We start from the raw sequence: 11,215 nt of genomic DNA on the forward strand, positions 1-11,215 counted from the left end.
CCTTGATGGTCCAGTGGTTGGGACTCGGTGCTCCCTGTGCAGGGAACACAAGTTCAGTTCTTGATCTGGGAACCAAGATGCCACATCTCGTGATGCAGCCAAAAATAATAATAATAATAACAAATTTTAAAACATCATTAAAAACATTTCTCTTTTGTTTTACTAGAAATATATTTTCTAAATGGGAAAATTATTTAGAAACCGCTAGTACAAATAGAAGTTAACCTCAAAATATATCTTTATTAGCTTTCATGCCTCTATCATCAAGTAGGATGAAAGGATAACCCACAAGATGAATAAATGCTGATGACAGAGTTTAATATGTGCTTTAGTTCTTTTTATGTAAAGCTGTAAACCAAGAGGAAAGCATGCGATAAATAAGTGGACTTGTCCGGGAGCTTGGGATAGTGTTTGGGAGTCTGATGCTGTTCCAGTGACTTGTTGGTGGCAAGTTAGCAGACAACACTTGGGCCAAGGGTGGCAGCCTGCACGGTAGCAGGGTAACAGGCCGAAAACTTAAACAGGAGCTCCTGTTAATGGGTATGGAGGGCCTATACCCTCCATAGTTCTAGGGAACTTTGCTTACAACCATTGACATTGCCTTGTTGAGGGACCTGCTGAGCACCCAGTCAAAGCACCTTCTTTGCAATGAAATAGCCTCTTCGGAGCCACGTTCCAGGGAAAGGAAATCTGGCAACTTTTTTACTAGAGATAGGCAGGTTTTTGTGATTGCACTGCAATCCGCTTACAAGGAATAGCTATTACTAATTTTTGGAAACACAGAACTGTTATTCTTCCTCCCAAAGGTTTGGGGATGCAGGTCTCCATAAAGTTTCTGGTTTCTTTTAAATCCAGGGAGGGAGTCAGGTAAGTAATGGAAATTGTCAGATGACAGTCATCTTCTTACATCTACACTAGATTCTTTCCCAGGATCCAATTTTAGCTAAAAACAAAATAAAACCCATCTGGTATCACTTTAGAGAGTTAAGAGGAGAAAGCCTGAGAAAGATTTTTAAGGAATAAGCTCACAAAATGTATTCATGATAAAGCTGATCAAAATTAGGTTTGAAATCTAAGTTTTCATCCAGTATAAAGCAGTCTTTCAATTTTTTTATACAAGAATTTTAAAAGAAATTTTATTCATTGAAATGTGGCTGCTACAAGTATAAGATACTGTACCATTCAACATATGATTTTACTGTGTGTAGGTGGCCCACTACCTAATTAGTTAGCATGACTTCTAACATATGATAAAATGATAAAAATAGGGCAGACACTCAAATGTCCTTTCCTTGAGAAAGAGTCCAAGGTATGGAAGAGCCCCTTGGGGATCTGTAAAATTTGTGATGAGACATCCCAAGTCTCTTCTTTCCTCCCAGGTGGACTCTGCCTATCCCATTACTTCCTTCCTCTCCTGACCCAAATCTCCAGTGAAACAGGGTACCTGTGGCCCCTGGAGGGGGCTACTCAGGACCTCCAACACCTCTAGGGTTAGTGCACATCCGCAGTGGGACTATGGCAGCCTCCCCCCAAATCTGCAGGCAGGGGTGCTGGGTTCCCAGTTCCCTATGTCTATGTCTAAGACACGTGACCTTAAAGCCAAGTTCTTTTGCACAAGATTTCTATTTTCCATTTAAAAGAGAGTCAGTCAGAATGCAACCCAAATTAAACAACTGTTTGTCACTCCGTTCAAACGATGGGGTGATGGTTTTCCACTAGGGCTGTCAGTCCTAGGAGGGTGGGGGATGCTCCTTTGACTGCTGGATCACATGCGTGATCTTAAACAAGTGCTTTGGGAGTGAATTCATTTTCTCCCCTGTGGCAAACTACAAATTCTAACATGTGGGTTTTAATACCAAATAGGATACAATTTCTAGAAATTTAGGTTGACATACCCTACCTCCCAGTTGCCTAGAGGGATCTGGGATAAAGCTTGCAAAAAAATGGGGACATTTCACTATAAGTATAAAAAATAAGTTATGAACTCTAAGACCTTGAGAAGAATGGACACTAATTTCTCAACTGCATAAAGTAATTGTCACAGTATCTCCAGATGTGGATACCATTATCAGATAGAACCATCACTTTCAACAAGTTTTTTCTCAGCTGATTTTTTTGAGTATCAAATATTTAGGTTTAAAGAACATTCGCTTTTAGAGTTAAGACTCCTTGGGTTCCATTAATACATAAAGGCAATTTCATTAATGTCATTAAATCTTCTTTTATGGGCAGGAATTCTTATTAAATACAACAGACTATGTTGGAGCTGTCACAAAGTCAAATCTGTGCAATGAATTGAACAGTGTCTGTCTCAAATGTATTTTAACCAAGTTTTATGGCGGAAATCCTCCTCTAAATGATTGTGCTTAAATTATATTATTGTCGCTCTCTAGTTACCCTATAATTTAACCTTCTTTAAATGACATAGATTACATTAAATAAATACTGACAAGTGGTATACATCACATAAAGACTCTAAAGACCACTAACATTTAGCAGTGGGTTGGAAAATATATATAAAGCCAGGGAGAATGAACTTCCTTACCCCCCAAATCAATCCAGTTTCTCTCTACAGGTTGATGACAACACCTCCTCCGAACGGAAAGGTGAGAAATCCGGCTCGTTGATAGTTCAGCAGGCCGCCTCTCTTTCCGGATCCCTTCATTCTCTTACAAAGGAGCCAGGCACCCCTCCTTGGCCCTGGAGACAGGCGATCAGCGGAACAGACAGGCGTCTTCCACAGGACTTTCTAGGAGCCTGCACGTTTCTGGAAGAGGCCAACAATGAACAAGTAAACAAACACGTAAGAAAGAGCACTTTGGATGCTGCTCAGGATATGCTGTTAAAGGTGAGTGATGGAAGTGGGAGAACGGGGCGGGGGCGGGGGCGGGGGCGGGGGGTGAGAACCGTCTGGAAAGGCCTCCCTGGGGCGTTGCAGCGGGAAGTTCGTTCATTTTCCAGCTGGGTTGGTCACCCACCTGCTAACCCTCATTCTGGGGCTCTGACGAGGCGTGGGGGCGGCTGAGGCTCAGGACTTCCCCGGGCAGTCCCAGCAGAAGCGCCTGCGGACCCTGCAGGTCGCTGTTTCCGAACTGCCTGGCCCCCTCCTCCTGATCCAGGAAGGCCCCGCCTGGCCTCCCGCTTCCCAGTCGCCCTGGGGAGCGGCCTGGTCTCGGCTCTCAGGATGTGGAGGCTGCAAATAGCTCGGCAGCTGCGGCCGGGAGCCGCCGGGAAGCACGCCAGCCGCCGCCACGCGAGCCAGAAGCCGCCGCCGCGCGGAGCGCCCAGCGCCCACCGAGGCCGCCTTGCCGGCGCGGAGCCCCCCGCACAGTGCGCCCCGGGGCTGTGGAGGAGCCCGATCGCTGCCCGCCTCCACGACGGCCAGCACCAGGGATCCCCTGTTCTGCACGAGGTGATGGGGGACGGGCGCCCCCTCTTCGCAGAGCTGACTCCACCCCTCGAGGGTCTCGGTGCCTGGCCTGACCCCAGAGAGTCGTTCAGTCTTTTGACATCATCGCCTTAAAATAATTTTTCCCTTGATTTTCCTGCTAGTGACAAGACTCACATTCTCCTTTGGCTACACTCCTAAAACGAAAACCTAAGTCTTATTTAGACAGCACCATTGGCAGTACCTTTTTATATCTTTTTTTGTTTTTTTTTTTGACCGTGCGTCTTGCAAGATTTTAGTTCCCCGACCAAGGATCGAACGCATGGCGGGAGTGAGAGCGCCGGGTCCTACTAACCACTGGACTTCCAGGGGATTCCCGCAAGTTCAGTCCTTTAAGAAGGACGCCTAAAAGGAAATTTAAACGGACCCCTTGCTCTGCCCACAAGCAGTCGAAACAGGGATGGGTCCTGGTCACCTCCAGCCCCGGGCTCTTCTGCCACAAAGGAGAGTGGGAGGTGACACTGGGGGCGCAGAGCGTTGTTGGAGCCCAGGGTCCTCCCGCTTCTCGAAGGTGGGTATAGTTGGCAGCACTGGGCTGCCAGGACCCAGCCTTCCAAGGGTCAGGTCGCTTCCCCCCAGCCCCTCCCTGGTGCCTGCTGCCAGAAGAACTTCCGGTCTCTTCCAAGGTCAAGTTCAAGTTGCTCTGTCTGAGTGGCAGGTCCCAGCCGGGCAGTAAGCCTGGGGGCTGCAGGCAGAGCGCGAACCCCACCCAGACGTTGCTGGGGGTGGGCGGGTCCTTGGAAGGAGACAAACTGTTTGCTCTCCTGAGGTAAGTGGGCGGAAGAAAAAAAATTGCTGAGATTGGCCCAGATTCTGCTCTGATGATTGGCCTTGGTCCTGGGGGAACTTCTGGGGGTAGTTTCAGCTCCTCTCTCACCTTCTGTGTGCAAAGGACAGAGAAGACACTGAGCAGAAATGAGTGTACAGCGCCATAATTGTCACAGGAAACAGCTGCCAATGACCGTGACATTAGATTTTCATCTTTCTTTTTTTTTGTTTTTCATTGTGCAACCAAAAACTGTCAACGTTTATCAGTTAAATGTTAAGATTTCAGCTGGTACTGAGTGGATATTATTTGATGTTATTTAGGAGGCCTAAAAACAAACAAAACTCAAAAACCTTGAAACAAACCCATCCAGGTTGAAAGGTCAACAGTGAAGATTTTGTGAAATGACCAGATTTGCAGTGAATGAAAGCCCCTTTATATTGTTACTCTTTTTAGATTAAAATTTAAACATGCTTTAGCAAATACGTCCGTTTTCCTTGACGTGGAGATTTTGTTTCAGGTTCTCTTTCTGGGGCCTGAGAGAGCTTTAAGTCTGCTAGAAACTCCCCTGAGAGGAGCTCTAAGGTGGAATATTAACTCCTCTGCCTATTATATGCATAAAGTCAGGCTACCTCCCTCCCCAGGGGCATCAGAAATTGCTTTTGTGCACTGTTTGGAAAGGCCTTTCCATCCAGAAACAAAAGGGAAAAACACAACAAAATCCCAAAGCAATGCCAGCAAAGAAATAATGGGAAGTTCAAAGACCTACAGAGCTCAGAGTTTCAAGTCAATGGTTTTCAAAAATCATTCAAGTCCAGGCTTTAAACTCACACTGCTTTGTGCCAGCCCTCACCTGACAGCTGGCTAGATGTGTATCTTTTGGCAAGTATTTAACCTCCTGTGCCTCAATTTCTCCATCTGCAAAATGGGTAAAATAAGCAGCTTCATAAGGCTTCTCAGTCACGTGTGAAAATTTAATAAAATAATTCATGTAAAATCCGGCACAATGTTTGGCACTTGGTGAGAACTCAGTAAATAGCAAGCTATTTTTACATAACAAAACAAATTCTGTAATAAATGATTGCTTATTATTAATATAATTACTGTATGTTACTACAAAGTCTTTTCTCCTCCAACTTGGGCTTTCAGTTTAATCTAAAACATATTATGGTGGCTTCACCCCTAATTATTTGAACTTGATGCCAGTGGTTCCCAGTCACCTGGAGAATTTACAAAGGGACTGAGGCTCGAGTCGGGAGCATCACAAGGATTCTGATGTAACAGTCTGTGGTGTGGCCTGGGCTTTGGACATTTTGAAAGCTCCCCAGGTGATTCTAATGTAGAATCAGCCAAGTTTGGAAGCTAGTGCTTTTTGGTGTTGTCTCAATCAAAAAGGCAAACAGATGTCTATAGTTTAAATCAAATTAAAGCAGTCTGTATTCTGAGCTACTACTCTGACTTATTTTGCTGCATTAGCCATGCAAATCAGCCAATCCCCTGACATTTTCACTGAATTTATAAGTTTTGGCTGATTTGACCAATTAATTCAGTTAAAAAGTTTGATTCATTAAAATCACATGGCCACAGCCTCAAGTAAATTGAATTTATTGGAAATCAGCTAGGATTGTGTATGTATTTGGAAGTTTTTAGGTTACACATTACCATAAAAGTCCACAATATTTAATTCCACTCTGTACATTTACCAAGAATCTGGATATTAAATTAAATGCTGATAGTTTTGAATTGATTTGACCAATTCATTTAGTAAAAAAAAAAAAAAAAATTGATTTCTCAAAGTCCTATAACTACAGGTTAAAGAAATTGAATTTGTTGGGGACCAACTAGGATTTTAAGTGTAATGGAGAGTATAAACTATTATGGAAGTACACATTATTGAATTCCATCCTGCACATTTGCTAACCCACCAGATGTTAAATCAAAATGCTGAGAGTTGGAATGAGGTTAATATTGTCTCGTCCCTTTGATCTCATCTCGGGGACTTTGGATGGCATGTAGGTTGCTATCAGATTTGACACCACTGTCTGTGTATTATTAACCTCTTTAAAAAATTAATGAGCATGTTGGTCCACTTAGCACTCGGGTCACAGTGATCCCTCAGAGGAACCATGAGTGAGGTGGCACTCACAGCCTCTATCAGCTTGCTTTCTATCAACATTCTCCATTAGAGGCACACAATACCAGGTTAGAAAAAGCCCCTGAATCTTGTCTTCCAGAAGTTCTGGATCTGGTCATGGACGCAAGGCATCACAAGCTACTTTTTTTTTTTCTTTTGAGGGGGGCTGTGCCGTGTGGCCTTCGGGATCTTCGTTCCCCGACTAGGGATTGAACCGAGGCCCCACAGTGAAAGCACTGGGTCCGAACCACTGGACCACCAGGGATCTCCTATCACAAGCTACTTTAACTGGCTGGGTACAGCAGACCTTCCTGGGATGTATCCATAATTGGACAAAACAGAATTCAGCCACCGCTTGTCTCCAGGTGTTTATGTTTAAAATATACAACAGTTATCAAATTGAAAACCAGGCAGTTTTGCATGGGTGGGCTACTTCCCTCACTGCCATACAAATTATTTGTTTATTGGGGTATTTATTTGTAAAGGGCAAAGAAACAACATCATTAGAAAATAGAGGGCACAGAACAGTATTTTTAAATTTCCCTTCTGATAATTTTATGAAAAAATGAATTTTGGCTAAAGATTGGGGAAAAAAAGATTGGGTAAAAATATTAGCTGATTATCGTCTGAAGGGTAAGAAGGGAATGAATATTTAATAAGTGCCTATTCTATCCTGGGCTCTTTCTGTGTATAATGTCCTTTCTTTAATCTTTACAATCGCTTCTCAGAATAGAATCAGTTCACAAATAGGGTAGTTGAGGTTCAGAGAGGTTAAGTAACTTACCCAAAGCTACACAGCATAAAGTCATATAAGTGGGATTTGACCCCGTCAGTCTGCTCCAGACCCTGTACACTGTTCACTACATGTCAGAGTGGTTAACTGTCTTGGTTTGCCCAGAACAAGGGGCTCAGTTTGAAAACCAAGACAATTCCCAGAAAACCAGAGCAAGTGGGTTACTATCCTTGGTAACTGGAGGTTACTGCTCCCTTAGCCAGCCAACCAGATTCCAGGCCCCAGGTCTACCCCTGGTAAGAAGGAAGGGAGGTCTGAATCCCTCACTTATTTCAGAAAGTAATCTATCCAACCCTATTACACTCCCACTGGAGAAAGCAAGTTAATGGCGCTTCTGATCAAATGACTATATCCTTAAATCATGCAGGTCAAGCACCTGCAAACTTTTCCCCTGAAAGGCCATTTTTCAGTCTGTGGATCACAGGGTCTCTGTCACAACTACTCAGCCAGGTCCTTACGGTGGGAAGCAGCCGTGGACAATAGGAAAATGAAGGGGTGCGCTGTGTTCCAATCAGAGTGGAGAGGTGGGCTGGATTTGGCCCATGGAGAGTCTGCCAAACCCTGATGTAGATTATTAATAAAGAATCTTTGGAAGGACTTCCCTGGTGATCTGGTGGCTAAGACTCCAGGTTCACAATGAGGGGGCCCTTGATCCCTGGTCAAGGAACTAGATCCCACATACCACAACTAAGACCCAGTGCAGTCAGATAAATAAATAGATAATAAAGAAAATTTTTTAAAAAATCATTTGCATAGATAATTCAATCTGAAGAAGAATTATTTCTGGAAGTTACTTTAATTAGGGGGTAGGGCCGGTGAGCCATTGGGAGCTGTCTTTTGGACTAACCTATTCTAGTGGAGGTGATGGAATTCCAGTGGAGCTATTTCAAATCCTGAAAGATGATGCTGTGAAAGTGCTGCACTCAATATGCCAGCAAATTTGGAAAACTCAGCAGTGGCCACAGGACTGGAAAGGTCAGTTTTCATTCCAATCCCAAAGAAAGGCAATGCGAAAGAATGCTCAAACTACCACACAATTGCACTCATCTCACCTGCTAGTAAAGTAATGCTCAAAATTCTCCAAGCCAGGCTTCAGCAATATGTGAACCATGAACTTCCAGATGTTCAAGCTGGTTTTAGGAAAGGCAGAGGAACCAGAGACCGAATTGCCAACATCTGCTGGATCATCGAAAAAGCAAGAGAGTTTCAGAAAAACATCTAGTTCTGCTTTATTGACTATGCCAAAGCCTTTGACTGTGTGGATCACAATAAACTGTGGAAAATTGTGAAAGAGATAGGAATATCAGACCACCTGACCTGCCTCTTCAGAAATCTGTATGCAGGTCAGGAAGCAACAGTTAGAACTGGACATGGAACAACAGACTGCTTCCAAATAGGAAAAGGAATACATCAAGGCTGTATATTGTCACCCTGCTTATTTAACTTATATACAGAGTACATCATGAGAAACGCTGGGCTGGAGGAAGCACAAGCTGGAATCAAGATTGCCGGGAAAAATATCAATAACCTCAAATATGCAGATGACACCCCCCTAATGGCAGAAAGTGAAGAGGAACTAAAGAGCCTGTTAATGAAAGTGAAAGAGGAGAGTGAAAAACTTGGCTTAAAGCTCAACATTCAGAAAACGAAGATCATGGCATCTGGTCCCATCACTTCATGGGAAATAGATGGGGAAACAGTGGAAACAGTCTCAGACTTCATTTTTGGGGGCTCTAAAATCACTGCAGATGGTGATTGCAGCTATTAAATTAAAAGACGCTTACTCCTTGGAAGAAAAGTTATGACCAACCTAGATAGCATATTAAAAAGCAGAGATATTACTTTGCCAACAAAGGTCCATCTAGTCAAGGCTATGGTTTTTCCAATGGTCATTTATGGAGGTGAGAGTTGGACTGTGAAGAAAGCTGAGTGCCGAAGAATTGATGCTTTTGAACTGTGGTGTTGGAGAAGACTCTTGCGGGTCACTTGGACTGCAAGGAGATCCAACCAGTCCATACTAAAGGAGACCAGTCCTGAGTGTTCATTGGAAGAACTGATCCTGAAGCTGAAACTCCAATACTTTGGCCACCTCATGCAAAGAGTTGACTCACTGGAAAAGACCCTGATGCTGGGAGGGATTGGGGGCAGGAGGAGAAGGGGATGACAAAGGATGAGATGGCTGGATGGCATCACCGACTTGATGCACATGAGTTTGGGTGAACTCCGGGAGTTGGTGATGGACAGGGAGGCCTGGCGTGCTGCGATTCATGGGGTCTCAAAGAGTCGGACACGACTGAGCGACTGAACTGAACTGAACTGATTCATCAGTTAGTCGTGCCTCCTCTTTTGGCTTATAGAATCAGGCTTTTCTAATCCTACTCATAGATCGCACTGTGTGTGGGTGTGTGAAGGCGGCGGTATAGTATCTCCCATCACAAATTTATATCCCCTTCCTTGTCTGTTCGGAAATATTAGGCACATTCATATCTCCACTGTCTTTTCAGCTTCTTCTATTTCCAAACATCATTTAGAGAGCAATTCCTATTGCACTCTACAAAATCTTAAGAAATATTCATTTGCTTCAATACAGCATTTTCTTTATTGCGTGCTGGGAAAATATTGCTAGCTTTTTCTATGCTGAAAAGCAATGTCACTTTAGCACCGGAGCAGCCTCTGCCATTCCAATATTCATTCACGTATGCCTTCATCCACTCACTGGGTGCTTATTCACCTTTCAAGGGGGATGGAGAGGGGCCTCTCAAGACCTCATGCCCCTATCGCAGATATGCCCCCCACTGGAGAAGGTGCAAACCGGCATAGTCAGATGCAAAAGGAACAACAGACATGGCTTAAGGACACGGGTGTGGTGGGGGGAGGAAATGCAAATTTTCCGGGTGGGGGAAATAGCAATTGGTAAGACTTGGGCTCAGGATTTATTTATAAGCCAAGCACTGAGGGAGATAATAAATAGATTAGCTCAGGAATAGAAGAGGTGCTCAGCCTTTGGAGACAGCGAGGGGTCAGGCTGAGGGCACAGTTGCTAAAGCAAGCAGAAGCCACTGTATATTCTGAACAGGGGGTGGGCAGTGATCAAAATGGCCATGCAGGCAGGGTGTCCTGCTAGTGGTCAGGGAAGGTAGAACTGGGAGGCTGAGTCAGAGAGTGGTAGTTGAAATGGACAGTAAGGGACAGAGTCCAAAAAAATTCCCCAGGCATCAGGAGGATGACATTAGTGTCACTAATTTCAGAAAACATTTTCGGAAATTCTGAGAGGTTATGCTCATTTATGAAGATGGCTGAAAAAACGGGAAAACTTCAGGTATTTTCATACTCCTTGAATCAAGATGGGCTTCCCTTGTGGCTCAGCTGGTAAGGAATCCGCCCGCAATGTGGGAGACCTGGGTCCAATTCCTGGGTTGGGAAGACCCCCCTGGAGAAGGAAAAGGCTACCCAGACCAGTGTTCTGGCCTAGAAAATTCGCAGGACTGTATAGTCCATGGGGCTGCAAAGAGTCATACATGACGGAGCAACTTTCACTTTCTTTGAATCAAGATGTTCTCTGGGCAAGCAGGTGAGAAATCAGGGTTACCTGTGCAGATTTTATGTGGAACGCCCTATAGAAGTGATAGCTGAACCAGGCAACAAATCTCCTATGCTCTTTTTGCTGATTCATTTGCCTAATGATCTCTGCCTAAACTCTTTTTTGTTTGGCTGAAAAGAAACATATTAGAACTTGTGTCTCTTCTGACTTACTCTGGCTGCCCAATGGCCTAACTCCCAGACAACATCCACATCGGACATGTCTCTACTAGCCATAGTTTTGTGTGTTTTTTTTTTTTTTGTAAACATATCTTTAAAAAAAAAATTGTATTACTTTAAAAAATTTTCTTGGCTGCACCAAGAAGCATGTGGGATATTAATTCCCTAACCAGGGATTGAACCTGTGCCCCTCACACAGGAAGCACAGTCTTAACCACTAAACCACCAGGGAAGCCCCTCTACTAACCATACATTTTGAGTTAACCTATAAACTGCCCAATTTACCAGCTCCAGGCAAGGTGGAGTTCTTAACTA

This window comes from Capricornis sumatraensis, chromosome 12, assembly GCF_032405125.1.
Source record: "Capricornis sumatraensis isolate serow.1 chromosome 12, serow.2, whole genome shotgun sequence".
Classification (NCBI taxonomy): domain Eukaryota; kingdom Metazoa; phylum Chordata; class Mammalia; order Artiodactyla; family Bovidae; genus Capricornis; species Capricornis sumatraensis.